Here is a 27,005-nt window from a genome sequence, read left to right on the forward strand (position 1 = left end):
GATAGCTGTCATAGTGTGATTCAACACAACTGCTCTATCTTTGCTTTCTAAAAGTGCGCCCGAGATGAAAAGTCTAAACGGTAAACGCAGACGTCACTTTGAGCACTTGGTCTTTTATAGTACAAATATCACACGCTGCACTACATGGGCGTGTCTTCAAGATCGTTGTGAACCAAAGCTTCTGCTTTCCGAGGCAACTGATTCTTTCGTTGTTAATTCACAAATCTTCAATGAGAATCAGTGAAACGAAAACCAAACACATGTACACACTCGCGTCCTAGCCTGAAAGAAAAATGATGGAAGCATTTGAGGAATAACAAGAGTAGTCTGAACAGCTCCAGTCTATCAACTGCTCTACAAAGTGATCGCTACTTCCACACCCAGTTTATAACACTGAAAATGATTCAGGAAACACAGCAAAGTTCTAAAAGCAGTGGTTGAAAAGCGTCTAGATACATAAAATGACAACTTCTCAAAAGTAAAATCTTCAGCTTTTAAATATTGTCATCCATATATTTTCGTTTTTCTCTTTTTTACATAACACGCTTTCGAGAAATAGACTGTCTGGTAATGAAGGCTGCATTAGAAAATGTGTATCTAAATTAAAATCGGGTTTATGACTTCTGCGTTTTTCAGCTTTCTTAGCGCTTGGGTCTCGATTCAGATATTGCAATGAAAGCAACAGGGGAGTAAGTTTTCCTTTTCTAAATCAAAGGTGATCTGCTCACAAGGAAGTATAAAAACTTCAGCGTTTACTTTTTGAAGACCGCAAATTGTCGAAACACTATTGCTTCATAAGCTAATAAGTAAGGTTTCTGAGCACGCATTGTATTACTAATGCTGTTATTAATAAAAAAAAAGCTTAAATTCACATAATGGAATTTGGACGGCTCAAAGTAGTCTATTCTTTGTACAACTTCATTGTCTGTCCTTTTGTTATTGTAACGGATTCGGGTTCTAGCTAGCAAGACCTGGGTTCGAGCCAATACAATGAGGCACGAAGTAGGGTGGGAGCGGCAAGGGCACAAGCCCTAGAACCCGAATCCGTTACAATAACAAAAGGACAGACAATGAAATAAGGGCTATTTCGAAGTCGCAAATGTGAGAGATAAAGTCAAAATTCTGAGTTTTTAGGTCGCAATTCTATGATTCTAAGTCACAATTCAGAGATACCATAGTGCGTTTTTTTTTTACTCCCTGGCGGAAACGGGCTTCCGTAGGTTCTCAGTGCTGCGAAGCAAAAGCAATCTCTGGAAAATCAGACAAATTATTATCAGATCATGTCAAAAGCTGATCAGTATTTCTTTACTGGAAAACAAAGAAATGCTTGTATTACACATTTTAATATGACATGCAATTACACATGAAAAATAGTAAAATTATTTTCATTGCGGTACATGTTGATAGAACAGCCCCCTCGATATAAGAAAGTGTACTCTGTCTGACAGCGAGTTTAACACACTGTCCTCGGAAATTAGAAACTAATTGAAAAATAAATTAATCTGAGCAACGTGTGGGTGATTTAATTCTGTCGAAATTGCGTGGAACTCCTCCGCTGAGCTCAGATACACACGGGAAAGTGTTCAGGCGGCTTCACGGAGTCCCACCTCAGACTGGAAGACCGGGGTAAAGTTAGCTCGAAGTTCGAAAACGATTTTGGCACGCCTGTAGCGCTTTCACGAAACCTCTTAGAGTTGCGAGAATGCTTGTTTTGTGTATAAAATACATTGTGGATGCTTTCTCAGCCTTTACTTTTTCGTTTTTATGACATTTTTTTGACCAAGCACGAATATTCTTTTGTCCATATCTTCGCAATGGAAGCACAGAACGCCGTCAAACCAAATGCATTTTAAAGACCACGACTTGTGGATATTTCCACACTCTTTACATCAAACTATCAGTGAGCTAATTATCTTTTTTTAAACCTCCGGTTTTTCATCGATGCGTAATTACGCACGAACTGGAACCCGGGGGACCGCTGTGTGCACACGTTCACAACGCGAGAAATACTGTTCAATACGGCTTCGTGCGAGAAACCCGTATATGACCATAGGAAGCAGAACAGCGCAGTCTCCCATTACCCAGACTGTAAGCACGGGAATAAAGCTTTGTTTGATTTCTGAAACCCTTCCTTTACGCCCTGTTTTCATTCAGGTAAGGGTCAACTATATTGAAAATACTACTGACAGCAGGAAGATTAAAATATTCTTTACTCAGCAGCTTATTAAAAACAGCTCCCATGATGTTCAAACCGATTTTTTACACAGAACACTGACACAGCTTTGCATTCTGAATCTCTTTTTCTCATGCTTTTATTTAATATGGCACAATGCACTGGGATAGGGGTATTCTGTTCACAAACCAATAGCATTTAAACCACAGTACCCACAATGCTGCAAGTGTTTTGCACACTAAGCAGGTCCTCTGACTTTTCCCAGCTTTGTTTTGGGTTGTGGAACCTTTCTTTATATTTTTTAGGATTTTCTGAAGATAACACTACAGGTAATACACTGGGACAGGTGGGTCATCTTCATGGCTCAATAGCATTTCAAATACAGCACCCACACTGCTGTACCCAAGTGTTTTACACACCAGACAGGCCCCCGAACCTCGTACAACCTTGCTGTGGCTGTGGCCCCTTTCTTAAATTTTTTATGATTTTTTGAAGATAACACTACAGGTAATACACTGGGACAGGTGGGTCATTTTCATGGCTCAATAGCATTTCAAATACAGCACCCACACTGCTGAAACCAAGTGTTTTACACACCAGACAGGCCCCCGAACCTCATACAACCTTACTGTGGCTGTGGCCCCTGTCTTTATTTTGTAATGAGTTTCTGAAGATAACACTACAGGTAATACACTGGGACAGGTGGGTCGTCTTCATGGCTCAATAGCATTTCAAATACAGCACCCACTCTGCTGAAACCAAGTGTTTTACACACCAGACAGGCCCCCGAACCTCATACAACCTTACTGTGGCTGTGGCCCCTTTCTTTATTTTGTAATGAGTTTCTGAAGATAACACTACAGGTAATACACTGGGACGGGTGGGTCGTCTTCATGGCTCAATAGCATTTCAAATACAGCACCCACTCTGCTGAGACCAAGTGTTTTACACACCAGACAGGCCCCCTAACTTTATATAACCTTGCTGTGGCTGTGGCCCCTTTCTTTAATTTTTTATGATTTTTTGAAGATAACACTACAGGTAATACACTGGGATAGGTGGGTCGTCTTCATGGCTCAATAGCATTTCAAATACAGCACCCACACTGCTGAAACCAAGTGTTTTACACACCAGACAGGCCCCCGAACCTCATACAACCTTACTGTGGCTGTGGCCCCTTTCTTTATTTTGTAATGAGTTTCTGAAGATAACACTACAGGTAATACACTGGGACGGGTGGGTCGTCTTCATGGCTCAATAGCATTTCAAATACAGCACCCACTCTGCTGAGACCAAGTGTTTTACACACCAGACAGGCCCCCGGACCTCGTACAACCTTGCTGTGGCTGTGGCCCCTTTCTTTAATTTTTTATGATTTTTTGAAGATAACACTACAGGTAATACACTGGGACAGGTGGGTCATCTTCATGGCTCAATAGCATTTCAAATACAGCACCCACACTGCTGAAACCAAGTGTTTTACACACCAGACAGGCCCCCTAACTTTATATAACCTTGCTGTGGCTGTGGCCCCTTTCTTTAATTTTTTATGATTTTTTGAAGATAACACTACAGGTAATACACTGGGATAGGTGGGTCGTCTTCATGGCTCAATAGCATTTCAAATACAGCACCCATACTGCTGAAACCAAGTGTTTTACACACCAGACAGGCCCCCGGACCTCGTACAACCTTGCTGTGGCTGTGGCCCCTTTCTTTAATTTTTTATGATTTTTTGAAGATAACACTACAGGTAATACACTGGGATAGGTGGGTCGTCTTCATGGCTCAATAGCATTTCAAATTAAGCACCCACACTGCTGAAACCAAGTGTTTTACACACCAGACAGCCCCCAGAACCTTATACAACCTTTCTGTGGTTGTGGCCCCTTTCTTTATTTTTTTAATAAGAATTTTAGTTTTTCAATATGGCACCATTAGACAGGCGGTACATGGGGATTGGGGGGTGCTATTCATGAGTCAATAGCTCTTCAAGCACAACAGCCACAGTGCTGCAACCAGGTGTTTTACACCAGACATTTCCCCTAACCTTATACAACCTCGCTTTGAGTTGTGGAACATTTATTTATTTTTTAATTGTTTTTTTGACTGTAATCAAGTGTTGTGCTCACTAGGCAGGCCTCCTGACCTTTCACAGTCATGCTTTGTTGTGTGCAACTTTAATTATCTTTTTAGGATTTTTTGAACATGGCAACTTCCACCGAGACGGGTGGGGGGTGTAGGGGTGCTCTTCAATAGCTTTTTCATCTATACACACAAACGGATGTAACCAAGACACTCAGAACCTGTCACGCAGGGGCTGACTGCTGAGGATAGGGATCCAATGCGGTGCCCTTGGTAGCGTTGGCGCGAGACGCAGGCGTAGTCGGAGTAAACAGGCAGGGGCCCGAGTCCGGGAAGGGGTAGTACAGGCGTAGGCACAGAATCGACAGGCGAAGGCGTAGTCGAGGGACTGGCAGGGGTCGGAGTCCGGGAAGGCGTAGAAGTTGCGTCGGTAGGCAGAGGCGTAAATGAAGAGACAGGCTGGGGTCAGGATCCGAGAAAGCGTAAAAAAGGCGAAGGTACAAAATCGAGTGGCTAAAGCAGTTGTCGGAAAAGCGGGGTCGAGGTCCAGGGGAGAAGTCATAGTAAGGCAAAGGCGTAGTTAGTAGGTAAGCTCCGGGAGAGAATCTCAATCGTGAGCAATGACCGGGGGACAGATGAGGGTTTAAGTAGAGGACTGATTGACATGTGCACGTTTGGTATGGGGAGAGCTCGAGGGAATGCGGGAGCGCTTGCCTGCGTGAGGGAGATTCATGACAGAACCAACAGAATCAACCTGAACTCATAGAAAAACAAGAATGCCCCCGAGACACCTGAATCCCCCTCCTGGACCACTCTGGTATCAACACCCCCAAACCCATCCATACCAGCTTACAAGATTCAGAATCGGTGCAACCCTCCAACCTGGACCAAGAGCAGGATGGGACAAGAACCTGCACCACACTACGTACACAGGTTTGTATTTTTGGCTGAAGATGAAAATGTCTAACATAGATTGTTTTGGTTCTAGCAAACAATAAAAATAGTTGTTAAAATCCAAACACACATAATGAGATCACTCTCTGTCAGTATGTGTAACATTCTGGGTCTGGGCTCCTCTGTATTTGGGCTAAAGAGAGTTCAACAACATTTATTAAATGCACTGACATCATAATCTGACAAGATCCATTGTTTAGGGGAGACTTGACCACCCACTGTCCCCCTGGTATCGTGAAGCTCATTGTCCTTTAGCTTTCCAAAACCAGAATCACTTGGGACTCCGGGGGGATCGGTGTATGCAAAATATGAATTCCTTATGCAAGAAATTGTATATGGTCAATATAGCGATCATATCTTATCAGCAGATGGTAATCTCCAAGGAACAAGTAATAGGTTTATTCCACGCTGAAAAATGATCAAATGATTGATGAACCCAAGTGATTTGAAAGAAATGTTAAACAACTCAAAGCGAGGTTGTATAAGGTTAGGGGAGCTGTCTGGTGTGTAAAACACCTGGTTGCAGCACTGTGGCTGTTGTGCTTGAAGAGCTATTGACTCGTGAAGAGCACGATGTACTATCCCCATGTACCGCCTGTCTAATGGTGCCATATTGAAAAACTCATAAAAAAATAAAGAAAGGGGCCACAACCACAGCAAGGTTGTATAAGGTTCTGGGGGCTGTCTGGTGTGTAAAACACCTGGTTTCAGCAGTGTGGCTGTTGTATTTGAAATGCTATTGAGCCATGAAGATGACCCACCTGTCCCAGTGTATTACATGTAGTGTTATCTTCAGAAAATCATAAAAAAATAAAGAAAGGGGCCACAACCACAGCAAGGTTGTATAAGGTTCTGGGGGCTGTCTGGTGTGTAAAACACCTGGTTTCAGCAGTGTGGCTGTTGTATTTGAAATGCTATTGAGCCATGAAGATGACCCACCTGTCCGAGTGTATTACATGTAGTGTTATCTTCAGAAAATCATAAAAAAATAAAGAAAGGGGCCACAGCCACAGTAAGGTTGTATGAGGTTTGGGGGCCTGTCTGGTGTGTAAAACACTTGGTTTCAGCAGAGTGGGTGCTGTATTTGAAATGCTATTGAGCAATGAAGACGACCCACCTGTCCCAGTGTATTACCTGTAGTGTTATCTTCAGAAACTCATAAAAAATTAAAGAAAGAGGCCACAGCCACAGCAAGGTTGTACGAGGTCCGGGGGCCTGTCTGGTGTGTAAAACACTTGGTTTCAGCAGAGTGGGTGCTGTATTTGAAATACTATTGAGCCATGAAGACGACCCACCCGTCCCAGTGTATTACCTGTAGTGTTATCTTCAGAAACTCATTACAAAATAAAGAAAGGGGCCACAGCCACAGTAAGGTTGTATGAGGTTCGGGGGCCTGTCTGGTGTGTAAAACACTTGGTTTCAGCAGTGTGGGTGCTGTATTTGAAATGCTATTGAGCAATGAAGACGACCCACCTGTCCCAGTGTATTACCTGTAGTGTTATCTTCAGAAACTCATAAAAAATTAAAGAAAGGGGCCACAGCCACAGCAAGGTTGTACGAGGTCCAGGGGCCTGTCTGGTGTGTAAAACACTTGGTCTCAGCAGAGTGGGTGCTGTATTTGAAATGCTATTGAGCCATGAAGACGACCCACCCGTCCCAGTGTATTACCTGTAGTGTTATCTTCAGAAACTCATTACAAAATAAAGAAAGGGGCCACAGCCACAGTAAGGTTGTATGAGGTTCGGGGGCCTGTCTGGTGTGTAAAACACTTGGTTTCAGCAGTGTGGGTGCTGTATTTGAAATGCTATTGAGCCATGAAGACAACCCACCCATCCCACCTGTAGTGTTATCTTCAGAAAATCATAAAAAAATAAAGGTTCCATAACCCAAAACAAAGCTGGGAATAGTCAGATGACCTGCTTAGTGTGCAAAACACTTACCTGCAGCATTGTGGGTGCTGTGGTTTAAATGCTATTGGTTTGTGAACAGAATACCCCTATCTCAGTGCATTGTGCCACATTAAATAAAAGCAAGAAAAAAAGAGATTCAGAACACAAAGCTGTGTCAGTGTTCTGTGTAAAAAATCGGTTTGAACATCATGGGAGCTGTTTTTAATAAGCTGCTGAGTAAAGAATATTTTAATCTTCCTGCTGTCAGTAGTATTTTCAATATAGTTGACCCTTACCTGAATGAAAACAGGACGTAAAGGAAGGGTTTCAGAAATCAAACAAAGCTTTATTCCCGTGCTTACAGTCTGGGTAATTGGAGACCGCGCTGTTCTGCTTCCTATGGTCATATACGGGTTTTTCGCATGAAGCCGTATTGAACAGTATTTCTCGCTTTGTGAACGTGTGCACACAGCGGTCCCCCGGGTTCCAGTTCGTGCGTAATTACGCATCGATGAAAAACCGGAGGTTTAAAAAAAGATAATTAGCTCACCGATAGATTGATGTAAAGGCTGTGGAAATATCCACAAGTCGTGGTCTTTAAAATGCTTTTGGTTTGAAGGCGTTCTGTGCTTCCATTGCGGAGATATGGACAAAAGCATATTCGTGCTTGGTCAAAAAAATGTCATAAAAACGAAAAAGTAAAGGCTGAGAAATCATCCACAATGTATTTTATACACAAAGCAAGTGTTTTTGTAACTCGTAAGAGATTTCGTGAAAGCGCTACAGGCGTGCCAAAATCGTTTTCGAACTTCAAGCTAACTTTACCCCGGTGACTGGAAGCAGGTTCTAATTAGACACTGAGAACAATCCGGGTCTCTGTATGTAATTGATTGTGTTGATTGAGCGGTAGTGTGACCATGTGTGTGGTAGCATTGTCCTGCCAGTATAAAAACCTAGTCACCGCGTTCACATTTTATGCTCTCTTGCTTCAACAGAGTTTGGTGGTTTATTTGTTTTACTTCTGTAGCAGTTAAGCGGGACGTTAATTTGGCGATGCGCTCGTTTCTCTTTATGCTGTGCCTGTGTGCAGGGGCTGGGCTCCCCGCACTGATCTCCGCCGGGCCGGCTGGCTGGGACTCTCGGGAATTAGCGCTCCAGGCCGACCTCCCGGCTCTCGAAGACGCAGCCCAGTCGGAGGACTTGAGCCTGGCAGATGCGCCCTCCGAAGATCTGTCTGCAAGCGAGAACGACTCCCAGTCCTTGGCTCCCGACTGCCGCCGCCTTCCCGTGTCCAGAGACGCGTACTCGCCCTACTTCAACAAGGAGAAGATGAAGCCCGAAGCCGGCAGACGCCCCTTACCCGCCTACATCAAGAGCGTCCTGTTTCCTCCCCAGCGAGGGCGGCAGCCGGCTCGCCCGGCCATCGGGGGCACCAGAGGAGTGGCTGTGTGGTGCGACTCCAGCAGGATGTACGTGAGGGTCAGTCGGCTCCTGTTCGGCTTCAGCTGTCGGCCATCGGAGGTGACCTTGGGCAACTGCAGCGTCAGCCGAACCACACGCCGTTACTTCTACTTCATCTACAGGCTTCACGAGTGCGGTACCGAGCGATCGGTAAGCGGGTCTTCATCTACATGCAGTGTATCGATGTGAGCTGTAGGGCCAGTGTCGGGGTTGCCTTTCCTGGGAATACCCCTTCCTCTGTGACCTTGCAGGTTGTCCAGGGCCGCCTGGTGTACTCCAACACTCTCCGCTATGCCCCGCCCTCCTCCAGTGCGCCTGTGCATCGCTTCATTCCCTTCTTGTGCCGGTCAAGTGCTCCTACAACAGGTAGGCAGGGCTCTGCCGCTGCTGAGAAGCTGCTGGGAAAGTGTCCAGAAGCCCCTCATCCCCTCTGTCCTGCAGGTTCCACTACTCCTACAAGGTTGGCTATGTCCCCACGTGGGCCAGGAGAAGGACCTTCTTCAAGGACCTGAAAAACAAGCACAGCTTTGTCCTGCTCACCACCAACTGTAAGCTCCTTGAGTGAGTAGCTCCTCCTGCCAGCAGGGGGTGCTGTGTGCAGGTGTAATGCTGCCTCTCTCTCTCTCTCTCCAGCCCACTGGGTCCGGCTCTCTCCTAAGGATGAGTACTTCCTGGGTCAGCCCATATACTTCCAGGCCACTGCCTACTTTGCCACAGCGGAGCAGAGGCTGTACATCCACTCGTGTTACGTAACGGAGAAACCAGACCAGCACTCGCAGCCCCGTTTCCCTGTGATCGACAACTTGGGGTACGGCCCCTTCTTGGAGGGGAGGTGGGCAGGAGCCCTGAGAGCCTGCAGGGGTTCATCCTTGTCCTCGGGTGCATGGTGGACAGCAAGGCAGATGGCTGCCTGTCCAGGTTTGTCCCCTCCAAGCAGGAGGATGTGCTCCGCTTCACAATTGATGCCTTCCTCTTCCAGAAGAAGCTGTCCAGGAAGGTACTGCTCTCAAAGGCTGCTCAGCCTTCTTGCTCTACTGATCCATGGTCTGCTTTTCCGTCCATGATCTAGATGTGAACCAGACTGTGGCAGCTGTAGTGCCTAGAGCTGCCAGCTTGCCTTCACTGATGGCCGAAGGTCCTTCTCTGTCCCTCTATTGGCCTTGATCCCTTAGTGCTGTGACCTTCCCTCTTGCAGCATGAAGTGACTGAGCTGTACATGCACTGTGTCATGGCTGTGGCTCCTGCTAATGCAACACCAGGGACCAAGTCCTGCACCTAAAACAGGGAGGCTAAGAGGTACTTCTGCAAGGAGCCTGCTGAGGGTGCTCTGGGACATGCCTCCTCTCCTTCAGGTGGGAGGAGCCGTATGGTGACCATGAGGTCTGTGCCTGCTGTGAGTCCAGGTGTGCTGGCAGCCGGAATGAAGGTGGGTCTGGTTCTCTATCCCTTGTGGATGCATCTCTGCCCAAGAGACAACCATGCTTGGACAACTGAGGAATGATCCCATGCTGGACAAAGGGACTGTTTAGATAAGTAGACTGTGGATCTCTGGGTATAGCAGATCCCTCACTCCTGGGTGCTGCTTGTCCACAGGTACCAGGAGCCTGGTGACCAGCAGTCGGGTGGCTGTGGCACCAGTAGAAGCTCCTCTGGATGTGGAAGCTGACTGGACTGAGGATGAGGAGGGAGACCCTCAGAGCTCCAGTGAGGATGTGGAGGGAGCAGAGGACTTTGGAGATGTTGGCCAGTGGACAGGTAGGGTCTGGCAGGAGGAGCTCCTGTAGGGGTGGTGTCCTGCAGTTCAGCTGGATTGTTCTCCTTCTTCCTCCCCAGGTGCCTGAGTGAAGGCTCCAGCCTGGCCCTTGTGACTCTCCTGCCTCCACTTGCCTTGTAATGGCAACATCTCAATAAAGCTGTGAAAGACCCTTCTGCCTGCCCTTGTTTCTTTGTGGTTTATAGGTTTGAATGGGGTGGAGGAATTCAAGGGAAGTGAGACCCATTAATCAATGGAAGTATTTGTGGGGGTTCCACTTTCAAGAATGCTTCCCGTATTGCTGCCAATGAGGACTGAAAATGGCTGGAGTAATAAAGCGTTGTAGTGGGGGAAGATGGCCGCACTATTCCTTGGGCAGGGCATTGTGACTTTTTTTTTTTAACTGTGAGAGAGACGGAGGTGTTCAATATACTGGAAATCCTTCTGTTTCCGAGATGGGTAGTGCTTATGGAGTGTGAGTTGCTACTGTAGTGCCTAGTAAGAGTGAGATCTGGTGTCCTATTCTAGGCTGCACAAACTGACTAAAAGAAACGCAAGGAAGGAATTGTCAACAGGGGCTTGGTGTAAAGTAGGTCTTCCCATCCTTAGCAGAGGAACAATACTGGTGCAAAAACATCAGTGAATAATGGTGCAGTTAGAATCTCTGAGGTCTTGTCTTATGGGTGTTGGTTTCACAGTAGTGGTATTGGACAGTCATGGGGAAGTATTAGGATTGAGACTGGAGATCCCAGTACTTGACTGGGAAGGCGGGTGTTCACAACCACCTCTACCAGCAGCACAGACTGTGTAGATTGAGACTGAACGCTTACTACACAAGCCTCTCCCCTGTTTCAGTGTCCCATGTCATGAATTTCAAGTGAATCCTAGTCTTCCTTTGTGACTACCTATAATTTGCGCAAATCCTGCTGGCCCACTAACACTTAATTTTTAGCCCTACTGCACTGCCCTATTAAAGCTTCAAGGATTTAGGCTAAACTATTTTATATAATGGTTCCAAAGGTGGCTTCTCAAAGCACTTGACAGAATTACAATAAGAATACACAGGATAAAACAATTCCAATAGACAGAGGAGACCATGGATGGTGGTACTAAGGAAAGTAGAAGCAGAGGGCTAAAGAATGGAACCAGTTCAGTAAAGGCTCTTCTACAGAAGAAGGTGTTGAGTCTGAATTTGAAGGAGTTTAGGGAAGGTGACTCTGCTATCCTTGGGCAGAGAGTTCCAGAGCCTGGGGGCATAACAGGAGAAGGCCCTGTCACCCATACAGTGTAGACGGGCTTGGGGGACAGTTAGGAGACCAGAATTAGAGTGAAGGTTATGAAATGGGGAGTAGGGTGATAATAGATTAAACTGCAACTGAAATGTGAAGGCACGTTCTATAGTTTATGAAAGGGTAATGTTAGGCTTTTATGGGACGGGGGTACTGGCAGCACTTTTGAGGACTGTTGGTACAACAGCAGTGCTCAAGGATTCATTTCTAATATTGAGGACAATGGGTTATATACCCATCGTTATTACCAAAGGCTCAGAGACCTTTTGCTATATAAAAAGACTTCTTTCCACCACTAATTTATTCAGGTTTGGTTCATTTGGGTTTTATCAGTTAAACATTTAATATTGTATGTCAGTTTGTTGATGCCTGTATATCACAGTGATCTGCACACACACCTTTGACTGAATATAGGCTGCCAAACCTCTCCAGCAAACTTATGTATCACGGTAGGTACACAAGAAGTTTATTTGTAATAACAGGGTTGTTGGTGCCAGTAGTCAGATTGGGTCAATTGCAAGGTAAGAACAGCATCGCATTAACTGGAGATGATCCAGAGATTAGCATGCAGCTCTGTACGCCAGATTAATACCGATTTGCAACTCGCTCGTCTGCTGACTTTAGTCCCCTGCTCAGTAATCACAATGTTCCCAATTGCAATGAGCCCAAGGAAACATCTGCTGCTCTCTAGAGGACACTACAGGACAGGACTAAGTACAATTCCTGCAATAGACTAAGCAGTTTAGTGCCAAACTAATGGAACACTGAATCCTATGGGACAGTTCCGAATGTAGTAACAGCTTAATACTGAAATAATATCGTAAACACCTCGTGATCTTAAGAATCTGTCGCTGTTAAAAAGTATTATAATAATAAGCTAAAATTGTACTGCAGCCACAACACTTTGGACTTGCAGCTCCTGTCCTGATCATACAGAAAGATGTCATCACTATAATACCTGTTAACAAACATAGCGCCTGCAGTCTGTGAAAGAGAGCTCTGAGGTGAATATTCCTTGCAGGGAAGTGAACTGAAAAACAGGCAAATACATCACTCAGATGAGGAGCAACGACTGTCGCTAAAGAAAGTGAGCGGGGGTACACCTATAGTAGTTCATCCACAGAAATTCAAACATAAATTTGTGACGCACCAGAGTACCGCAAAGCTAGAAGCGTGCCTTCAACTGGAGTACTGTAGCACGACTGTTTATTTTTTAAAGTAATATTAACTTATTCCAGGCGTTCATCTGGTTTAAGAATACAAATCGATGCCTTCAAATAGACCTTTAACAGTCCTTTGATGTAGAATTAAGAAAATGGGGAATTATTTGATCCCATTCTCAATCCAGTAGTTTATGGACAGGCGCTCTCAGCGGACTGTGTGCAGGAGTGATGGGTGATGTGGAATTCTATGGGCTCAGTGGGACTCTGGGAGTCAACTCAGGGCTCTGCTGTAGATTCCTGTAGAACCGGTGTGAAATGATAATGTATCGTTGGCTGGTATTGTTAATGTAAAGTTTACTGGTACGTTTCGGCCAAAACATATTTTCTTTCTTCTTTTTTTCAGCATGGAATAAACCTATTACTTGTTCCTTTGCAGCCTACGCATGCTGACACAGCTACCCACCTGAACTACAAATTGTATGTTGGCCGTTCCGTTACACTATATTGATGAATCGTACAAGATCATAGGATCTATAAGCCTGAAGACTTGTCTTGTACAGTGCCCTGATAAAAATCAAATTAATTACACTAATTTTTATGGAATCCCATTTCCGGTAGTGAGGCTTCCATAGTACACGGATGGAATAGTGGATGGTGGGCTTTTAAATTCTTTTTTTATTTAAACACCAGAAATACAAAAACGAAGACAGAATATGAAATAAGATACAGAAATAGACACTTCACATCCAGAAGAATTCACAATTATAAAAGCTGAAACTTATACTTTTTAAATATTTCCATTGTATGTCGTTTTTTACTTAAAAAAGAAACTCTTCTTTAGCTCAGCTGGCAAGGCCTGGGTTCGAGCCAATGCAGTGAGGCACGAACTAGGGTGGGAGCGGCGAGGGCACAAGCCCTGGAACCTGAATCCGTTACAATAACAAAAGGACAGACAATGAAATATGGGTTATTTCGAAGTCCCAAATGTGAGATATAAAGTCGTAATTACGAGATATAAAGTCGGAATTCTGAGTTTTTAAGTCCCAATTCTCAGTTACTAAGTCGGAATTCTGAGATACCATAGCGCGTTTTTATTTTTACTCCCTGGCGGAAACGGGCTTCCATAGAAATGGTCAGATTCAGAGCCATTGCAGTTCGTGCTAATTAGAACAACACCAGAACTGAACCCTCAGCACCGTACTGACTACTGAGCACAAGATCAGCTGCTCGCCAGCTTTGTTTCGCACAGTTTTGCATTGCTATTGAGCTCAGAGCAGGAGCTGATCTTCAGACAGTCAGATGCGTTATACATTACGTCACTGGCCCTAATCTTATGGTGCTCAACTGCACCATAGTGACCTCAGCGCCACTACTAGTAATGCATCGCCCCCGGCCAAAATTGCTTAGTAAAAAAAAACATTTTCTATACTGTCTGTTTAAAAATATTATATCTTTAAAAATGACAAAGGGTTTGTGTGTCACGCTAAAGTTTCGATTCATTTCGAATGCAAAGAAAAAACATTTTCTTCCAAGAAATCATAAATTTGTCTCATCCTCCATACTATAATTCTCTCTTGTAGTAGTAAAGCATTTTGAGTCAAAGCGAACAATATATTAAAGGAACAAGTAATAGGTTTATTCCATGCTGAAAAGAGAAGAGAGAAAACACAACGTTTCAGCTGTGAAACCTTCTTCAGGTTTGTTTTCTCTCTTCTCTTTTCAGCATGGAATAAACCTACAATATTACTTGTTCCTTTGCAGATACACATGCTGACATAGCTACCCACCTGAATATATTAAACGTTTCATCTATATGATTAACATAATGTTCTCCTGAATAACTACAGTAAATGACAAAGCCTTAGAGCCACAGAGAAAAACAAATTGCATTTAAAGTAATTTTAAAGGCTCGAGATAACATTGCACTATAAACGCAAATGTCTGTCTTCTTTGTGGCGCTTACTTTTTGTTGCTTTAGCAAATTTCATGCAGTTTATTTCTGACACAAGACATAACAAGCTTGTGTATTTATGACAAAAAAGCAGGGCAACAATTTATATCGGCCTTGAAATTGAAATTGTTAAAAAGTGAGTTAAATGCAGATATAGTAAATATATTTTCTCATATAATGGTGTGTTTTTTTGTCTAAAAATCCTTCATGAATGGTTTAACAGACACTTTGCATAATAAAAAATATATATATTTACGAATTTTAACTTTTTATACAGTAAAGTTTTGTCGTGAACATGAGCCCTGTTTATCGATATCACCAACACAGTTCTGGATTTTATTCTGCCTTCCTATGGACATTGGAATTTTCTTTCACACAACAGCTCGCATGTGTGGTAACTTATTTGCGCCAGGGAGAAAAAGAATATTGCTGGCTTTTAAATGAGAAACCATTTGCGTTTATACAAAATCACAATGCGTTGTCCCAGACATTAGGACATCCTCTGTTTAAACACCTGTCGTTTTCTCTAATATTGGCTCCTGTGCTTCGGTCCATTTGAGAGAGAAGACACTGAAAAAGTTGAGTGAAAGTGGATTTTGCACCTGCGCCAGTGCTGTAGTGGTTTCATACAGACACCCATACAAATCCATCACACGTTGGAAGGCAACGTAAAATATTGCTCTGTCCGTTGGTGGATTAGGTATGCATGCTACATTTCAACGTAAAATGCAATGTAAAAAGATCAAATTTGTTTCAAAGTCGATTAATGTAAAAACCGATAAAGCTCATGTTTTTTATCTAGTTTTATCTATATCTATATCTATTATCTAGTTTTTCAAAGGTCTTAAAAAAATGTTTATCGCAATTGTGAAAGTTAGAGAAGGTGTACCAGCGCGTGCCTTTATATCGCCAGCTTCGGTCTCGCACAAGTGATCTGTCTTTCATCAAAATAATTGCTGGAGCAGCAGGACGTAGAGTACCATGCAGCAGCTGTAGATGGTGCTCGGGTAAGCGCTTATTCTGTTTTCAGCACAGGGAGCAAGAATGAGCTCAGTCCGGCTCCCAGCAGAATCCATTCTGGTTTGGTTGCTGTCAGACTGTGCATCTGAGGCTTTTTGGATCGCAACGTGAAAAAAAAAAGAACAAAAAACAATTGCTCACATCGTGTTACTTCCAACAGAGGAAGGGAAGATATCACTTAAAAAAAATCAGAACTGAATATTTGGATCCGGGGCCTAATACTTATCAAATTATTAAAATAATAATTATTTAGCTATCAGATTGTGTTTCTGCAACATTTCATGCACAGTATGCCGTATTCAACAATAAAACAACAGTCACAACGAGGCCTTTACACCCAGTCTGGGGTATTTTCCCCTATTATATTTTTGCCACTTTATATCGAACCTGTTATACTCCCAGAATTGCGCAGTAGCTTCTACTTAATACAAATATACAATTCACCGCTGGTATAAACAGATGTGTGCCATGTCTGCCTTTGTAAGCATTTGTTTAAAAAATAAGTTCACAATAAGTTAAAAACACAAAAAGCACACACTTAATAATACAACGATACAAAATCAAATCCAAATCATAAAGCCAATTAAGTACCTATCCTTTGAAAACAGAGAACACCTTTATATCTAAAATAAAAATGTGACATTTGTATCTACTTTTGAATTACTGTACAAAGCAGACAGAGTAGTCCCTGAATTCAAAGATCAGATCTTGGCCAAAACAAGACAATCAGACATGAGCTGAATTCGGAACAAGAGCCTCTGCTTCGTCGTTTATTGAGCTTTTGATCAAAGTCTGAGTGAAAAAAGATCAGCTATTTTAACAAAATACACAAAGGGCACCTTCCTTCAAGCCGGAGTCAAACTGGTGACTTAAGGATTCCCTCTTGTTTCAACTACAGTCCTCCATTCTACCAACTGAGCTATCAACAGATGTCAGGAGCTGCTCTCTGGCACATACTGCCCAATGTAGTGAAATGTTCCGGATGATTTAAATCCCAGATCGACATCGTTTCCAACTCGTTTCCTTGGTCTTGTTTACCTTGAATTTAAGCCACAAACCAGGATTCTACTGTATAAACTTCCGGAGATATTACAAAATGTTTGATGGAGCATCAATCATTCCAGGCGGAAATTGACTCCTTTTTCTTTCTCGAGGGATCATATTAAACATTTAATTTGGATCGAGAAGAGGATCACCATGAGACACAAAACAAACAGTTTCATTCTGTCTTTATTAGAATCTGTATCACAGCTAATGCATGTAAAGCCTTTAGTATGCGAGAGTGAGAGTTTAGTTATGCCAGGGAGTGTGAGAAAAGAGAACTGAAATTTAGTAAATTAATATTTAAATAGAGTGTAAATCTTCAAAGTGTCACTGCAAAATTATTACAGGGGTCTACCAGCTGCCGGACGTACTTGTTTTGGGACTATTTCCAATAAGTACCGCATTAGTAGTTGTGTGTCCTTACTGGTATCTTTTAAACATTCGGTTATATACAAAAGGGACAGAGACACAGTAATAATCCGATTTTAACGTGTCCTGCATTTTAACTTACTGAACAGATAAATTGAAATGTTCTGATTCAGAGCCCCTGCAGTTCGTGCTAATTAGAACCACAACAATACTCCTGAGTCCTGAGCACCACACTGAGCAAAGGTTCAGCTGAACTCTGACTTTGTTCAGCACGACTTGTTGTTGCAGTTGAGCTCAGAGCTGGAGATGATCTCCATATTCTACCACACTAACTAGTCCTAAACGTAGTGCACAGTACACACTTTTTTAAAACAATTTAAAATATTACACAAAGGCTGTAAAGCACACTCTAAATCGATCCGAATATTTGATTTCCGCGATCCGTTTAGGCAACATTAGGCAACGTGGCGCTTCTCCAGCAAAGCATTTCTCAGTTTTGTGAACTACTGGTGCTTTTAACACACCAACTTACATATCTCGTCAGGATGGCCTAGTGGTCTAAGGCGCCAGACTCAAGGACTCCTGTCTTTCCATTGCTTGGGTGTTCTGGTCTCTGAATAGAGGTGTGGGTTCAAATCCCACTCCTGACAGCTTTTCCCTCTCTTGCATTTTTCCTGTCTTCTTGTGCTCGCTGACAACGACAGAAAGAAGAAAACGGAGAAACCGGCTTGCGGGCACATGATGGGCAGGGAAATGCTTCGTGAACACTTCAATGTGATTAGCAGAAAGTCAAATAGGCTTCGATTTCTCCCTTAAGAACTGTTTGGGGTGCCTGTAATCGAGTAAAGATTTACGGTCAAGGTATGCATTCAAAGGTGAAAGACCGAAATATAAATCCAGAAGAAGATGTATTAAAACATATTGTAACGCTTATGGCCGACAGGCACTGTGTAAGAGCCGGCGTACCAGAGCAGGTGATGTCACCGCCCTTCCCTGTGATAGCAGGACTACAGCTACTGGGCTGTAGAGTGATCTTTATTTACTGTAGCTCACGGGGCTGGGTCACTGCAGAGAGACGTGGGAGTCCCGGGTTCGAGCCTCAGTCAGGATGGGGCCGACCTAATGCGGCAAGGGCGCCTGCCTGAGCCCCCGTTGCGTTACAATATCGTTTTCATTGTATTTCATTAAATGTGGCATTGTGAAATCAGCCTGTAGCCCTACGGAATGCAGCCACTCTCCCGGTGACAGCGGCAGGAGCCGAGAGGATTAAATCAGAGCTCGAACCGAGAGTTTAAAAAATATGGGCAACTAGAACATAGATCATAGAACATTTTTATTAAACTTTCCTATCTGCTCGGCCTTACTGAAGTATTTTAGCTGCATTTTAGCTTCTATTTATATACTTTACAGTAGATAGTGTTTAGTAAGAGAAGAGAGATACAAGCGCTAAACCCCCACAATAACCAAACCTTAACTAAAGCAGGAAGATCAGTTTCTGCTCGAGACAGCCGTTTTCTGAACTGTAAACCTTCAACACTGGCTGGAGACGCTGTGTGTCCGGACTCAGAGGTTGTATAAGAAAAGACTCGGAGAGCTGCAGTCGCAGCTCATTGCTCTGCGCTCCCCGTGCGGAATGCGCGTGTCCTCACTCCTTCATTACCTTCATACACTTCTCTCAAACCACAGCAAACTCCTGAAATATTTCGGTGAACAGATACTGGGTCTTTCTTTCCGAGATATCATAGGCAGAAACAATAAACACGGTGAAAACAGGAAGGTATTCTGATCGTATAGAGAAATGCGCAAAAATACATTTCCTAAAATCCAATAAAATCTAGTTACATTCTGATGCTATTCTGATGTATCTGAATAGTTTCGGCACAGTTGTTACAGCAAAGAGACAAATAAACTTTTTTTTTTATTTCATTCGAGCTGTAGTTTTGAAAATGTTTTTTCAATTCTCTAAATAATACAAACACAAACACCCGTTGTAAGCGTCTGACCATTGATACTCTTGAATTACAGTATAAGCCCGTACACACGCTGGCAGGCAGTTCAGCGAATATGATGCCCCTGCAGGGGCCGAATATTAGACAGACGTATACATACAGTCATCGTGTGGAGTTTATTCCTCCTCTGCCGCAGTCTTTGCCTCTTGTCACATTTGCGCTTAATTGTCGATTTTTTGTATAGAACACCGAATATCTTGAGGAAGCCTGTCAAGCGAAGACTGATGGATTATTGAGGTGCAAACACTGGTTCAAAATCAACACCCTCTGCTATTGTCGTTGTTTCTTTGATAGTTTCTTCAAATTCCTCATCTGACCTTCAATATCAAGGGATATTGAGCATAATACCATACAAATTGTAACTTTCTTTTGATTGCCAGTTTTATTAAAATGCCATCCCCTTTTACAGTTATTTTAGATGTTTGGCAAGGCGTAATATCCCCCCTCTCACCCTCAGCTAAAATATTTTAAAAGTACAACAACATTACATTATATTGAACAGCGTTTATGTTAACATTTATATTCAAATTAAGGTAAATATACGAAAATATTAAAATAGAACTCCGGCGATCTGTTGTTTTTGCTTGTCAAGTTCTCGAACAATTTTGCATTGTTTTTTAAATTACTTTAGCTGAAGATGCAACGGGAGCATAAGTGAATTCTCCCGCCACTCACTGGAACATATAATTCCATGGGTGAATACTAACTGCTTGCAAGTTGCCAATGTCGGTAATTATTGGACATTCCCAGTAATGTTGACTCTGGTACTCAATTGTTTACTACTGCAAATATCAAAATAGTTCAGGTTTTGCGGAACAATTAAATTTTTGCGGTGATGATGTTTACTATAGGAAGGAGTGCGTCCCTGGGTGGGATCAAAAAACCCACCTGGGGGTTAATAGCCGAAAACGCTAACCGATTGCACCACAGAAATGCTTGCACCTTGCTTTTTTTCATTAACATACTTTTGGTGAACAAAAAAATTCGCTCGCATTTCATCTTTCGCAAGCTATATGATTTTAAAAAAACAAGTTGTTCTGCAAAGGAAATGAATAAACGCATTAAACCAAATCAAGACCTCTTTGAGTGTCCCAAATTACATGTTCTGTAAAACAAGACAGGAAAAAAAAAGGTACTGCTGGAATTCAGATCCAGGATCTCCGCTTTATGAAACAGGTGTTTTAACCAGCTTTACCACAGCGCCGGCAGAACACTTTTCTTATACAGGTGGGTACCCACCCTCAAACCCTTGTTCTCTCGCTACTTTACCTTTGCCTACTGCCCTGTCTCTCTCACACCTGAAGAAGGCTCCACGGGCGAAACGTTGTGTTCTCTTTCTTCTTTTTTTCAGCATGGAATAAACCTATTACCTATTCTTATACAGCCGCTTGGACACACCGCTCTGAGACATCTGAGGTCGATGTGCTGAGCCTGGTCGCCGAGCAAAATCATGCCCAAGGGGGGTGGCCCTTGTCATGAGGTGGCTGAGTGGTTAAGGCGATGGACTGCTAATCCATTGTGCTTTGCATGCGTGGGTTCGAATCCCATCCTCGTCGGTTTACGTTTTTGACTTGTGATCCGTTTCTAAGTTGGACTTGCTTTCTTTAGCTACTGTAGTAGAGCAGTAATATTTCTAGCGTTGGCTGAACATGGCTTACAGCAGTAGCTGACAGATATAGTCTCTTAATATTTAGGTTAAATTTATGCTTTGTACTGCTTTCACCTGATATTAATAGTAGTCCTGATGAACAATTTAGGGACATGGCGCATCTTGAAAATGTTCTTGTTAATTTCAGTTTGGAAAAGATGCACTCACCAGAAGCAGAAACTGGTCATATCTGCAAAATGCGCAATGCAATAGCAATGTCTTGCTATGAGTCCTTACCTGTTACAGGAGGCGTTGTAGGACTTTTTTAGTTCAGAAAAAGCTATCAATTCATCTTACATTTCTACTCCATCAATATTAGCAATGCTATCTTTACTAAGCTCTAAATATAGCTCTAAATAAATGCTAATTTTAAAATACATTTTAAAATAAATGCTATTCCATATGTTGTAACTTTGTGGTATTTAGAATTTTTATCTGAGGATGCAAGGGAAAGTATTATACAACTGTGAAAGAGGCTTGTATTTTAATACAATTTTCAATCAAAAGAAAACCAAAGTCCCTATGATATTACCGTCAATATCCCTTGATATCAACGTTCAGTTGAAAAATTTGAAGAAACTCTCAAACAAGCAACTGCAGTAGCAGAGAGTTTTGATTTAAACCGATCCTTGGAGCTCAATACTCCATTCATCCTTGAAAGAAGCAAAGACAGGGATATTTTGAGTGTCTCCATGATCCTCTTCTCAATCCAAAAGAAAGGTTTTATATGATCCTGATCCCACTAGAAAAAGGGTCAATTTCAGCCTGCACTGATGTCCCTTAAACGTTTTATAAGAACTCTGGACGTTTATACAGTGGAAGCCTGGTCCATTTCTTCTTCTGAACGAGACTATGGGAGTGAGTATTTTGATGTCGAACTGGGATTTAAATAAAGAGGAACACTACACTACACTGGGCTACGCGTGTGACAAAGCGTTTACGTTCTGACCTCTCGATAGCTCAATTGCTAGATCTTAAGACTATAGACAAAAACAGTGGGCATTTCTTATGTCCCTGGTTTGAATCCAGCTCGAAGGATGGTGTTTTCTTGTTCCTTAATCAAAAAGTGAAAATTGCGAATTTGTCTTTCACTTTGACGTTCACCCGAAAGCTCAGTATACAAAGAAGTAGAGGCTCCTGTTCTGGATCCTAATCCTAATCCTCACGTCTGATTGTTTTGCTTAGACCTTTAAAATGTACAATGTGGACTGTTTGCTCTTCCTAACACAATTAAAAAGCCGCCGACAAACTTACCGATCGGGAGTTTAGTTCAGTGATAGCGCGCACTTAAGACGCTCCGTTATCTATCGCCAGCATCTCTGTATTCATTTTAAACGCGATATTTTTTATTCTTCGTGTGTGAATTTCAGGGAGACTCATAAACCCTTTGTCTGTTTTAAAGATACATTATTTTAAACCAGACATAATGAAAGACGTAGTAACTAGACACACATACAAGACACATGAATAGTAGCGGCTCTGAATGCAATACAAACGCCAATGGCGCAATGGATAACGTGTCTGATTACGGATCAGAAGACGTTAGGTTTGTACTCCTTCCTGGTTCGTGAAGAAGCTTTTAAACCTCACTACTCAACACTGACATCGTAGGGTGTGCGGTCCTACACAACCTTACTATCGACTGGATGAGTCTTCTGTTCAATCTCCGATTCTTTCCGCACATTCCTGCTATTTCACCACCGTTATTGTAGGATAACAGCCACAGACACGAGAAGATATACTATTCCGAACAAATGTCTTAAAAAATCACGTTGAAAAAGGTGACAATACGTTTTTGTTTCTTTAACGTAACCTTATTTTTGCCTGTAAAGTTCACATTATTTTCTGTAGCCGCAAATCCCCAATATTTCTGCTGTCTCCCGAGAAACACAAGCGTGCAGTCAAATCATATTAAATAACACAACACATCTATTAATTTAACACCCAGATGTGACAGAACACATGTAAGACTTACACACAGCTTTTAATATGCTCTAGTGAATTTGCAGGTGTCCTGGGGAGGGAAGAGAACTGATATTAAGGAAATACATATTTAAAGGGGATGTAAGTCTTAAATGTGTTTTGTCACATCTGGGTGTTAACTGAATAATTTTTTTAGCATTATTTATTGTGTTTTGACTCTATACTTGTGTTTCTCAGGAGACAGCAGAAATATTGATGTTTACATTTATATTCACATTCCCGGTGATATTGACTGAGGTAATGCAGAAGCATGTTCTCTATAACAAGAAACGGTGCGAGAAGACAGGAAGAAAGGCACCGCTAGGATTTGAACCCAGGATCTCCTGTTTACTAGACAGGCGCTTTAACCAACTAAGCCACGGCGCCAGCAGAATTCTCCTCTTTTACTGCCACTTGGACACACCGCTCTGAGACACCCGCGTTCAGTAAGCGCTGAGTTAGCTGGCTGAGCACGTTGCCTCCTTTACATTCAATAGGAGCCCCGACACTAAGAGAAACGTACAGAAATGGGTTTTATCCGGAACTTTTCATGTCCAATGCGCTTGACATCTCCCAAGGGCGACAGAGTTCATTTACGACACTTTTCCTTTCTTTCTTCTTTCTGTACTCTTTGATGAAACAAAACGAGAAAGCATGTAAGGGAAAATGTCTTTTTTCATGGAGAAAACATGCACCAGGAAATGTTGAAAAAAGTGAGTTAACATGAAAAGTGACCTAATTTACCGGAGCAAATGCTCACCTAGCAAGATCTGCTTTACTACAAGAGTAGAGTGAAAGACGTAATCATTTCACGCTGTTGTGGAACAAAACGCTTTTTTCTTGGAATTCTAAATCAATTAGAAATTCAGAGCGACACATAAAGGCTTTGTCTGTTTAAAAGTGATGATTTTTAAGAACTGATAAAAATGTAGAAAACACGTTTCTCACTTAGAAATTTAAGATGGGGGTGGGGTATTACTAGTAGCGGCGCTGAACTCACCATGGTGCAATTCATTTACGTGACGGGCTACTGGTTTAATGGATAACGCGTCTGATTTCGGTTTATTAGATTGTCGATTTGACTTCTACCGGGGTTGTGTGATTTAAATCAGGCTCCTCAGAAAAAGATGTCCGTTATGTAAATGAACCGCACCTGAAAGCAAACGTTGGGTCTGGGTTCCTTTCTTTCCTGCATGAAATAGCAAATCGTTACAAAAAAAACACCAACTAATGTCCAATAGCGTTAGTCATTGAAGTAAACATGAATGTACTGTAAGGTCTTGGTACATGGGAGTGGATTTCAACCACAATTAAAAAAGGGCAAATTATAATTACAGGCTTCGGACACTTTTTCATACAAAAGTGACCAAACACTCACTAACTTTCAGGTTTGCTTGAACTTGTAACAAGAAGGAGGTCTGAAACTTCCATTCTCTGATGTCACTGTCTCTAAAGTCGGACGCGATGTTTCGCGGATGTGCAGTGTGCCTTTTCTCTTGTCGTGTTCAAGATGATTCGCTGCATAAGCTCCTGATTGGGTGTTCTCTACTGCGCTTTTATTTCGTTCAGATTACCTATTTGGTGTACAGATAAAACCCGACTGCGTGGTGTAATTTCCAGGTTCAGCACCGGTAGCACCTGCAAAATCATCAGCTGACCTCGACGTGATTTGAACACACAACCTTTTGATCAGGAGTCAGATATGCTACCATTGCACCACAAGGTCACTCATGGCTAGTGTTTTTAATTCACCCAAAGAGAAAAATCAGCGTCCCTGAAAAAGATTGATTTCATTCTCTCCTGTGAGGAGCGCCGCTCTTCCAACGAGGGTCTCTTCTTCCCAGACCACAGATTATTCTTCCCGCCCGGCTCTCTCACGGAGAGCAGACACACCGTCTCCACTAATGTGTTTACTACATCTATAGATCTGACCCCCTACAGCCCCGATATTCCTGGACAGGATATTTACCACCAGCCTCGTGAACTTCTCATCTTGACCTCTCCCAGGAGGAGCACAATTAACACAGAATCCTCTCTCCATTTAGCAAATAACACAAAACACTGTTTACCTGCAAGACAGAAAACCAGGCTGCTCCAGGTGAGGCTTGAACTCACAACTTCGGCATGACTCCACTGAATATGTCATTTTACATGGCCTGAACCAGGAAAGAGATTGAAAGTCAAGAAGTTATGGTGTTGTTTTAATACTTGCCTACTCTTTTAATTTTTCGGTCAAATCTTTTATTTGGGAGTACTTTCAATGGATGTTAATCCTTGTCCCGATGCATGATTCTGGGCCATGGTGCATCTTGAATGTTCTTATAGGCTTCAGTTTGGAAAAGTGCGCTCTTCAGAAGCTACGAAAGCGCTAATGGTTACATAACATTTAATGCAAAAGCAACGTTCGGGTTTGAAAAAGAATTTTACTTGCTATAAATACAAACACTGTTACAGGAAGCGTGTTAGGGCTATTTTAGCTTAGATCATCAATTCATCTTAAATTCTTGTCCATCTATATCAACAGCGTCATTGCTACTGAGCGCTAAAGGCAGGTCCTGGCAATACAATCTTCTTTAGAAAACATTTTTAAAACTATTTTCACTACCATACGTGAAGTAAAAGATTCCGATTGCACGCAACTAATAAATTATCTTTTCCAGGGACGTTGTAGCTAGATGCAAATTACAATCAAACATTTACCAGCTTTAACATTTTCTTTCAGATCCACAGGACAATCAGTATGAGCCATCAAAGAGCCTGTAGCAGCAAGAAGTTTAAAAGCACACAAGTGATCTGTCTTTGGTCAAAGGAATTGCTGGAGCAGTAGGACGCAGAGCAATATCTAGCAGCTGTAGACGATGTCCTGGGAAGAGAGATTCTGTTTTCAGCACAGGGAGTGAGAATGAGCTCAGTCCGGCTCCCAGCAGAATCCATTCTGGTTTGGTTACTGTCAGACTGTGCGTCTGAGGCTCTTTGGATCGCAACGTGAAAAAAAAAGTACAAAAAACATTTGCTCACATCTTGTGATTTCCATGAGAGGAAGAGAAGATATCACTTTAAAAAAAATCAGAACTGAAGATTTGGATCCGGGACCTCATACTTGTCAAATGATTAAAATAATATATCAGGTTGTGTTTCTGCAACATATCGTGCACAGTATGCCATTTTTTTCTAAAAATACAGTAGATTGTACTTAATAGAAATGTACAATTCACCGCTGGTATAAACAGATGTGGGCTGTATTTGTCTTTGTTAGCATTTGTTTAAAAAATAAGTTCAGAATACGATAAAAAACACAGAAAGCACAAACGTAATAATATAATGATACAAAATCAATACCAAATCATAAAGCCAATTAAGTACCTATCCTTTGAAAACAGTGACATTTGTATCTACTTTTGAATTACAAATCAGACAGCGTAGTCCCTTAATTCAAAGATCAGATCATGGCCAAAACAAGACAACCAGATGTTAGCTGAATTCGGAACAACAGCCTCTGCTTCATCGTTTATTGAGCTTTTGATCAACGTCTGAGTGAAAAAGATTCGCTATTTTAACTATTTGATTAAAGTTCACAAAAGCACCTTCCTTCGAGCTGGAGTCGAAACAGTGACTTAAGGATTCCTAAATGTTTCTAATACAGTCAGCCACACTACCAACTGAGCTATCGAAGGGATCTAAAGTGCTCCTCTCTGGCACATATTGCCCAATGTAGTGAAATATTCTGGGTACTTAAATTCCAGTTCGACATCAAGTTTCCAACTCGTTTCCTTAGTCTTGTTTACCTTGAATTTAAGCCACAAACCAGGATTCTACTGTATAATCTTCCGGGGATGTTACAAAATGTTTGATCAAAATGTTAATCATTACAGGCGGAAATTCACTCCTTTTTTTTTCTCGATGCATCATATTAAACATTTCATTTGGATCGAGAAGAGGATCACCATGAGAAACAGAACAAACTGTTTGATTCCAGCTTTATTGGGAGCTGTATCACAGCTAATGCATGTAAAGCCTTCAGTATGCGATAGTGAGAGTTCAGTTATGCCAGGGAGTGGGAGTGAAGAGAACTGAACTGAAATTTAGTAAATTCATATTTAAATAGAGTGTAAATCATCAAAGTGTTCTGTCACTTAAAACTTATTGCAACACTACCAGGAGTGGGGATTGAACCCACGTGGACATTTGTCCATTGGCTCTTAAGTCCAACGCCTTAACCACTCAGCCATCCTGAT

At 42.3% G+C, this 27,005-nt stretch overlaps 4 non-coding genes across 4 annotated transcripts; 1 reads left to right on the forward strand and 3 right to left on the reverse strand.

Annotated features, from left to right (window-relative positions):
- Nucleotides 1–17,690: 17,690 nt before the first annotated feature.
- On the forward strand, nucleotides 17,691–17,801 carry trnal-caa (transfer RNA leucine (anticodon CAA)). The gene is made up of 2 exons: nucleotides 17,691–17,728; nucleotides 17,756–17,801. It is a non-coding gene; the product is annotated as a tRNA-Leu (tRNA).
- A 5,282-nt stretch (nucleotides 17,802–23,083) lies between these two features.
- trnat-agu (transfer RNA threonine (anticodon AGU)) lies at nucleotides 23,084–23,157 on the reverse strand. Its single transcript has one exon. It is a non-coding gene; the product is annotated as a tRNA-Thr (tRNA).
- Nucleotides 23,158–24,424: 1,267 nt separating this feature from the next.
- On the reverse strand, nucleotides 24,425–24,496 carry trnar-ccu (transfer RNA arginine (anticodon CCU)). Its single transcript has one exon. It is a non-coding gene; the product is annotated as a tRNA-Arg (tRNA).
- Nucleotides 24,497–26,922: 2,426 nt separating this feature from the next.
- trnal-uaa (transfer RNA leucine (anticodon UAA)) lies at nucleotides 26,923–27,005 on the reverse strand. Its single transcript has one exon. It is a non-coding gene; the product is annotated as a tRNA-Leu (tRNA).

Source organism: Lepisosteus platostomus, chromosome 5, assembly GCF_059453375.1.
Source record: "Lepisosteus platostomus isolate fLepPlt1 chromosome 5, fLepPlt1.hap1, whole genome shotgun sequence".
Taxonomy (NCBI): Eukaryota; Metazoa; Chordata; class Actinopteri; order Semionotiformes; family Lepisosteidae; genus Lepisosteus; species Lepisosteus platostomus.